This window comes from Phalangium opilio, unplaced genomic scaffold (genome assembly GCF_054372755.1).
Source record: "Phalangium opilio isolate 3A_F unplaced genomic scaffold, DU_Popi_V2 ptg000209l_1, whole genome shotgun sequence".
Lineage (NCBI taxonomy): Eukaryota > Metazoa > Arthropoda > Arachnida > Opiliones > Phalangiidae > Phalangium > Phalangium opilio.
This window is the reverse complement of record NW_028324217.1, coordinates 4,231,936-4,241,235: the sequence shown is the minus strand read 5'-3', so window position 1 is coordinate 4,241,235 and position 9,300 is coordinate 4,231,936.

Sequence of the window (9,300 nt, the reverse complement as noted above, 5' to 3'; positions counted from 1 at the left end):
TATTGCCTACTTATTTTTAATTACGTTAAGTAATAGTACTTACAATTACGGAGTGGATTCTTTTGCTGAAACTTGCGCAAGAGGACTTAGGTATTCAAAATGATTTAACGGTTTAATAGGAGACACTTAAAGGGACTGCAAAGAAGGCATCGGCGGGTGGGTAAAAATTATTTGAAATACGTCACGGACATCACGTGATACCAAGATACAAAGGCTCCTCATAGAGTAGAACTGGACATCTAGTCCTTGTTTTTCGCGAGATTACAGCGCCTATTCCATGAAGTGGTAGTTTTCGAAATAAAATGAACTAAGCTTCTTTGAACCACGCCCTTCCTTGGTCACGTGCCTCTGACGTTTTTTAAATAATTTTTACCCACCCGCCGATGCCTTTTTACAGTCCCTTTAACAGCTAGGAACTAGGAGTTGTAGTATTTAACTCTACTAAAATTGTAGATACTTAACCACTTTTAAGTAAATATTAACCACAACAAGTTGCCATCTTCTAATCCAGTTTAAACTAAACTAATCATCTTTAAATTCATTCTGTGTCATGATTGTGGTGTTTTCAGGCACTCTGTGAGCAAAGTTATAGATAGTTAACACACATGGATGATTCATACCATTTACACCAGAAGGACAGGCTACCTGGACAACAAAAGCAGACGGGTTTCTGTCTTCCAGGTAGCCCGGCCTCTGGAGCCACGTGGTTGATCACGTGTATGTAGACACGTTTTAGACTTCTTTAGAGAACTTTACTTCATGCTTTAATAGCAATCGGTAAGCGCGATTCGTCAGAAAGTAGATTCGAAATCTCCCAACTTTAGGTTGTAATGGCCTGTAATAATTTTGTGATCAATTTACCAGCATCATCCGAAGAAAGGCAAGAGGATTTGAGCTCGCAAATAAAACTGGACAGAGTGAATGCTGCTGGAAAAATTCTCAACCTCTTCGGTCTTGAAGTGCATTATGAAACCGGGGACCTTAGACCAGTATCCGAATTCCACGAGTACGTGCAAAAAAATGAAATTAGATTAATTGGGAAAACAACACGACGCAACTTTAACTATAAACATTTAGTAGACGTTGTTATGGGTGGAGAGATAATTCTGGAGCATTTCCATGAAGGAAGGGTTGTCAGAACGCCGTACTTGATATTTTTTACCATGAAAGGACCAGTCTTATCACCGTTTCCTATCCCGCCAGAATCCAATGACAGTAGCAAAGCTAAATACTACAAGCAGTACTTGGAAGACGTTTTAAATAAGGTGAAAGCTCAATACAGGAAAACTAACTTATTCATGCTTTTCCACGACGCTAAACCATGGCAAAAGGAAGCTGAAAACATGGCCAAGGACTATTTCAATGTCGAGATACTAGAGCACCCCGAAGAATTTCAAGATCTCAGTCCACTCTGCTATAGACTCTTGCCGTTATTTCAAAAATATATGGAAAAATCCAGGAATGATGGCAGAGTCACGGAAAATAACGTAGTGGAAATTCTACAGGAGGTGTTGGATAGAGTGGAATACAAGGAGCTCTTCATCGATTGGCTCTTAACGCTTTTTATATGCGTCCAAATGAGAGGGGAACAAATATAAATTCAAAAATAACCATTTTACATTCATGAATATTGTATTGCATATTTTTTAGTATTTTTTTCTTTTTAAGTCTTTGTGTTAATAAAATTTGAGTTTCTTCAATTTTTACATTTCTACCATTATTTCAAGTGTTGAATTTCCAAAGTCAACCATTTTGTTTCTAGTGATAACTGTAGAAAATCAGCAACATAGTTTTAGGTATTTCCACATAAAACCGAATGGTCAATATTTCGGCTCCTCAGTCCACAACTTGCCTTACACTCTTCATCAGAGTTCTTAAAATCCTTTCGTTAATTTTAATTTGTCAGAACTGAGGAGTGGTAACCTACCAATAAAGATTTAGTATCATGAAGCCTAACCTACCCATAAAGATTTAGTGTCATGAGTGTGGTGTTTTAAAACAATCTGTGAGCCAAGTTAAAGATAGTTTACACACATGGAGGATTCATACCATTTACACCAAACGGCCAGGCTACATGGACGACAAAAGCAGACGGGTTTCTGTCCTCCAGTTAGCCCGGCCTCCTGTCGTAAATGGTATGAATCCTCCATGTGCTGAGTGCTGACTCAACCTGTACTGATTCTCTCTACAGTCTCTATTCTCATCAAAACGGTCTGGCAACACTGGTGAAACGGCAAAAATCATCTTTAGCGAAAACTATTTGCTTATGGTTGTGGTTAAAAAATACTTGCCATTCACTATTTCAATTGTTAAAAAAAGTTAACTCCGGGGTCACGTGGGTTACCACGTGTAGGTGTAGACTTGCGTCGTCATGTTTTTCGACTCTCATAGACATAAACGTTTCCCTCGTATAAATAGCAATCTGAAAATTAGACTGAAGGCAAAATAAAGTGTTCCGCGGTGTGAATTGAATCTCAACATTTCATATTTCAATGGCCAAGAACGCTAGCAGATCCCCTAGGAATGTCGTCAGCAGATCCCCTGGGAATGTCGTCAGCAGTTCCCGAGAATCGTCCGAAGAAAGGCAATCTGGTCTCAGCTCGGAAGTAAAATTGGACAGAGTGAAGGCTGCTGTAAGAATTCTCAACCTCTTCGGTCTTGAAGTGCAATGGGAAACCGACGACCCTAGATCAGTATCCGATTTCGAGACGTACATCCAACGGAATAAAATGAGTATAATTGGCAAAGGACAACCATTTAAACTTGGCTGCAATCGCTTGTCAGACGTTGTTATGGGAGGCGAGATAAATCTAACATATTTCCACGAAGGAAGGGCTGTCAAAGTGCCATATCTGATATTTCTTACCACGGAAGGACCAATCCATAAACCGTTTCCCATTCCACCAGCGTCCGAAGGAATGACCAAAGCCCAACACTACACCAAGTGCCTGGACGACATTTTCGAAACCCTGAACTCCAGAACCAGGAGAAGCCGCTTCGTCATGCTTTTTCACGACTCTAAATCATGGCAAAAGAAAGCCGAAGACAGAGCCAAGGAATTGTTCAAGGTCGAGATACTACAGCACCCTGATGAATTTAAAGACCTGAGTCCTGTCCACTATTGCCTTTTCCGGCTCATTAAAAAAACATTTAATGACTTGAAGAAAGAACACGCTCATATACATGAAACTGAAGAAAAACTGACCGAAACCTTAATGGTCATTTTAGATCAATTGAATTTCAAGGAGTTCTTTATCGATTGGCTTTTAACGCTTTTTATTTGCGTCCAGAAAAAAGGGGAACTTGTACACCAATAAAATAATAGCCCATATTCTAAAATTTTGTAATAGGCCTAAACGTTTTTTAATCTTAATTTAATTTTCTTGTAGCTCTAAAAAACTAAGTCTTGAATGTAAATTGAAAGTGTTAATAAATTTTGCATTTTTTTCCATTTAAACGTTTCAATCTGGAAATCAGTTACGAAGTTTGACATAATACCTCTACTTTTAACAGAAGTGTCAACAACTTCTGTTACTCAGTCCTGAACTTGTATTTACACGCGACATCAGTCCTAGAAATCACGGCGAGCTTGTCAAGTATTTAAGTCCAAATACTTTCGTTTATTTTCCCTCATCTCATGGGATGATAACAAAATACTTGACCAAATCTGACAGTAATTGGCTCTCCAACAGTGGTACAGCTCAGGTTGGGTAGGAGTTCAAAAAATGGCGAGAAGTAGTCGGACTCAATTGTAGTTGGTTCGACTATAGCCCTTCTTAGCCAATTACCATCGGGTCCGACTATTCCTAACCCATATTTTGGCGCCCCACCCGACCTGAACTGTGCCACAGTTATCGCGCCCATTTCTGTCATATTACGCATCCCCCAATCATCTTTGACTAGAAAGGCGCTTTTTTTGGAATCGTTAAAAAGTGGACTCTGCGACCACGTGGTTGATCACGTGTATATAGACACGTTTTAGACTTTTATAGATTTAGATAGGTATACCTTGCTTTTTTTAGAAATCGGTAAGCGCGATTAGTTAGAGAGTACATTCGAAATCTCCCAAATTTAGATTGTAATGGCCTTTAATAATTTACCAGTATTCTCCGAATCCTTTAAAAATATTGAAAGCAATTTATCAGTATTATCCGTAGGCTTTAATAATTTTGAGAGCCATTTACAAGCATTATCCGAACAAAGGCAACAGGGTTTAAGCTTGCAAATAAAACTGGACAGAGTGAATGCGGCTGGAAAAATCCTCAATCTCTTCGGTCTTGAAGTGCATTATGAAACAGGGGACCTAAGACGAGTATCGGAATTCCACGAGTACGTAAAAAGCAATGAAATGAGATTAATTGGGAAACCATCACGACGCAATTATAACTATAAACATTTAGTCGACGTTGTTATGGGAGGCGAGGTAATTCTGGAGTATTTCATCGAAGGAATTGGTGTCAGAGCGCCCTACTTGATATTTTTTACCATGGAAGGACCAGTCTTATCACCGTTTCCCATCCCGCCAGAATCTGATGACACTAGCAAAGCCCAATACTACAACCAGTACATGAGAGATGTTTTAAAGAAGTTAAATGCTAAACGCAAGACAATAAACATCATCATGCTTTTCCACGACGCTAAACCATGGCAAAAGGAAGCTGAAAACATGGCCAAGGACTATTTCAAGGTTGATATACTAGAGCACCCTGAAGAATTCCAAGACCTTAACCCTCTCTGCTATAAACTTTTGCCGTTATTTCAAAAATATATGGAAAAAGTCAAGTATGATTACTCAGTCACTGAATATACCGTTGTGGAAATTCTACTGGAGGTGTTGGATAGGGTGGAATACAAAGATCTCTTCATCGATTGGCTTATAAGGCTTTTTTTTTGCATCCAAATGAGAGGATAACGAATATAAATTAAAAATAACAATAGGTTACATACAAAAATGTTGTATTGTATGTATTTTAGCATTTGTAAAAAAGCTTTAGTGTTAATAAAATTTGAGTTTCTTTGATTTCTACTTCTCTACCATTATTTCTTGTACTTAATTTAATAAAGTCAACAATCTTCGTCTAATGATAACTGAAGGAAATATTCAACATAGCTTTACATATTTCCACAAGGTTTAACAGAAAACCCAATGGTCAATATTTCGGCTCCTCTGTCCACAACTTGCCTTACACTCTTCATCAGAGTTCTTAAAATCCTTTCGTTAATTTTAATTTGTCAGAACTGAGGAGTGGTAACCTACCCATAAAGATTTAGTATCATGAAGCCTAACCTACCCATAAAGATTTAGTGTCATGAGTGTGGTGTTTTAAAACAATCTGTGAGCCAAGTTAAAGATAGTTTACACACATGGAGGATTCATACCATTTACACCAAAAGGCCAGACTACATGGGCAACAAAAGCAGACGGGTTTCTCTCCATCAGGTAGCCCAGCCTCCTGTCGTAAATGGTATGAATCCTCCATGTGCTGACTCAACCTGTAGTGATTCTCTCTGCAGTCTCTATTCTCATCATCGGTCTGGCAACACTGGTGAAACGGGAAATACCCTCTTTTGTGAAAACTATTTGCTTATGGTTGTGGTTAAAAAATACTTCCCAGGCACTATTTCAATTGTTAAAAAAGTTAACTCCGGGGTCACATGTGTTACCACGTGTTGGTGTAGACTTGCGTCATCATGTTTTTCGACTCTCATAAACATAAACGTTTCCCTCGTATAAATAGCAATCTGAGAGTTGTGCTGAAGGCAAAATAAAGGCTTCCGCGTTGTGAATCGAATCTCCAAATTTCATATTTCAATGGCCAAGAACGCTAGCAGATCCCCTAGGAATGTCGTCAACAGATCCCCTGGGAATGTCGTCAGCAGTTCCCGAGAATCGTCCGAAGAAAGACAATCTGGTTTCAGCTCGGAAGTAAAATTGGACAGAGTGAAGGCTGCTGTAAGAATTCTCAACCTCTTCGGTCTTGAAGTGCAATGGGAAACCAACGACCCTAGATCAGTATCCGATTTCGAGACGTACCTCCAACGGAATAAAATGAGTATAATTGGCAAAGGACAACCATTTAAACTTGGCTACAATCGCTTGTCAGACGTTGTTATGGGAGGCGAGATCAATCTAACGTATTTCCACGAAGGAAGAGCTGTAAAAGTTCCGTATCTGATATTTCTTACCACGAAAGGACCAGTCCATAAACCGTTTCCCATTCCACCAGCGTCCGAAGGAATGACCAAAGCTCAACACTACACCAAGTGCCTGGACGACATTTTCGAAACCCTGAACTCCAGAACCAGGAGAAGCCGCTTCGTCATGCTTTTTCACGACTCTAAATCATGGCAAAAGAAAGCCGAAGACAGAGCCGAGGAATTGTTCAAGGTCGAGATACTACAGCACCCTGATGAATTTAAAGACCTGAGTCCTGTCCACTATTGCCTTTTCCGGCTCATTAAAAATACATTTAATGACTTGAAGAAAGAACACGCTCATATACATGAAACTGAAGAAAAACTGACCGAAACTTTAATGGTCATTTTAGATCAATTGAATTTCAAGGAGTTCTTTATCGATTGGCTTTTAACGCTTTTTATTTGCGTCCAGAAAAAAGGGGAACTTGTACACCAATAAAAATTATAGCCCATATTCTAAAATTTTGTAATAGGCCTAAACGTTTTTTAATATTAATTTAAATTTTCATGTAGATTTAAAAAATTATGCCTTGAACGTAAATTGAATGTGTTAATAAAGTTTGAATTTTGTTCCATTTCATCGTTTCAATCTGGTAATCGGCTATAAAGTTCAACATAATACCTCTACTTTTAACAGAAGTGTCAACAACATCTGTTATTCAGTCCTTAACTTCTATTTACACTCGACATGGGGAAGGAATAGTCGGACTCATTTGTAATTGGTTCGTCTGAAGCCGTTCTTAGCCAATTTCCATTGAGTCCGACTATTTCTCCCCCCTATTTTGTCGTCCCACCCGACCTCATCTGTGCCACAGTTAACGCGCCAATTTCTGTCAGATTATTGAGTTGACAGGGAATTTTTTCGAATTGTTAAAAAGTGGACTCTGGGACCACGTAGTTGATCACGTGTATATAGACACGTTTTAGACTTTTATAGATTTAGGTAAGTTTACCTTGGTTTTATAGAAATCGGTAAGAGCGATTAGTAAGGGAGTAGATTCGAAATCTCCCAAATTTAGATTGTAATGGCCTCTAATAATTTACCAGTATTCTCCGAAGCCTTTAAAAATATTGAAAGCAATTTACCAGTGTTATCCGTAGGCTTTAATAATTTTGAGAGCCATTTACAAGCATTATCCGAACAAAGGCAACAGGGTTTAAGCTTGCAAATAAAACTGGACAGAGTGAATGCGGCTGGAAAAATCCTCAACCTCTTCGGTCTTGAAGTGCATTATGAAACCGGGGACCTTAGACGAGTATCCGAATTCCACGAGTACGTAAAAAGCAATGAAATGAGATTAATTGGGAAACCATCAAGACGCAACCATAACTATAGACATTTAGTCGACGTTGTGATGGGAGGCGAGGTAATTTTGGAGTATTTAATCGAAGGAATTGGTGTCAGAGCGCCCTACTTGATATTTTTTACCATGGAAGGACCAGTCTTATCACCGTTTCCCATCCCGCCAGAATCTGATGACACTAGCAAAGCCCAATACTACGTCAAGTACATGGGAGATGTTTTAAATAAGTTAAATACTAAACTCAAGACAACAAACATAATTATGCTTTTCCACGACGCTAAACCATGGCAAAAGGAAGCTGAAAATATGGCCAAGGACTATTACAATGTCGAGATACTAGAGCACCCTGAAGAATTCAACGACCTAAATCCACTCTGCTATAGACTTTTGCCGTTATTTCAAAAATATATGGAAAAAGTCAAGGATGATTACCCAGTCACTGAATATACCGTTGTGGAAATTCTACTAGAGGTGTTGGATAGGGTAGAATACAAAGATCTCTTCATCGATTGGCTTATAAGGCTTTTTTTTTGCGTCCAAATGAGGGGATAACGAATTTAAATTAAAAATGATGTATTGTATGTATTTTAGCATTTATAAAAAAAAACAAAAAAACTTTGTAATAATAAAATTTGAGTTTTACGATTTCTACATTTCTACCATTATTTCAAGTACTAAATTTAAAAAAGTCAACAATCTTAGTCAAGTGATTACTGTAGGAAATCAGCGACATAGCTTTACATATTTCCACAAGATTTAACAGAATGGTCAACAATTCTGTCTCCTCTGTATACAACTTGCATTTACACTAGCCATCATAGCTTTCAAAAATCACTTTCGTTTATTTTGCTTGTTCAGAACTGAGGAATGGTAATCTGTCCATAAAGATTTAGCTGTGGATCGCCGAGTTAGATTGCGATGTCAGGTCGCAAAACCTTACTCTATGAAAGTATGAAGGACATGTGATGAACGTTTTCTTTATAATGTGGAAGGAAAGAAGGCTCATAAGCCCTTTAAAACGTATGTTAGGTTATGCATAACGTGTCATTCGTTCTTATGAGTGAGGTGTTTACCAAGTTACTCTTGTACTGATTGAGACGGAACTACAAACCTGCCTCTCTGTCGCGGCGAAAAAACTACTTTAGTTTAGAAAAGTCAACAATTTCACTGTCTAGTGACATCTGCTTGGTTAGCCAATAGAAAATTCTCATTATTTTGAGATCCATTTGACATTTGCAATGATGAAAATAATCATTTTGAGGTCGTTTGCCACTAAAACTCGAAGAACCGAAAAACAACACATATTAATTGGAAAGTACAGCCGTTATAGTGCTTCATTTCCAATTCTATAACGAAGAAAGAATCAGGTTCAAAATGGCTAAGAGCATTGGAGTTCTTTCAAGTGTGGTATGCCATATCAATTAACTAATTAGGGGGTTGTAAATAGGTGGACAATTTGGGAGAATAATCATGGAGCAGAAAATATTCAAACACTTCATCTTAGTTCATCAATTCATAATATTCTTTCACTGACTTATATCAAGAATTTCACGTTGATTCTCTCAACAATTAATACTCAATATTATTAAATGACTAATCAAAGAAATTTGAATAATAGGGCACGGGACTTTTGAACTTCCGATTCATAGATGTCATAACTACTCTACGCAGAAGAAAAAAAATTGAGTATAATAACCTAGTATTACGGTTTAGAAATTTGCCGAATAACGTAAACGTACCACTGCTTCCTTTTCAAATAAGGCTTACAACGCAAAAGTCTAGAACCCTTGCGCACTCC